The sequence below is a fragment of the Eimeria mitis genome, genomic scaffold (assembly GCF_000499745.2).
Source record: "Eimeria mitis Houghton genomic scaffold, Emh_scaff4734, whole genome shotgun sequence".
Lineage (NCBI taxonomy): Eukaryota > Apicomplexa > Conoidasida > Eucoccidiorida > Eimeriidae > Eimeria > Eimeria mitis.
In genome coordinates this window covers 2,533-2,761 of record NW_013573037.1, presented here as the reverse complement: position 1 = coordinate 2,761, position 229 = coordinate 2,533, and positions in this window count along the sequence as shown.

Below are 229 nucleotides of genomic sequence, written 5' to 3'. Positions count from 1 at the left end.
CAGCAGCAGCAGCAGCAGCAGCAGCAGCAGCAGCAGCAGCGGCAGCAGCAGCAGCAGCAGCAGCAGCAGGAGTAGTAGTAATAGCAGTTATGGCAACAGCAGTAGTAGTGGTGATAGCAGCAGCAGAAGCAGCAGCAGCAGCAGCAGCAGCAGCAGCAGTGATAGAAGCTGCTGCAGCAGCAGTAATTGCGGCAGCAACAGTAGTTGCGGCAGCAACAGCTACAACAAT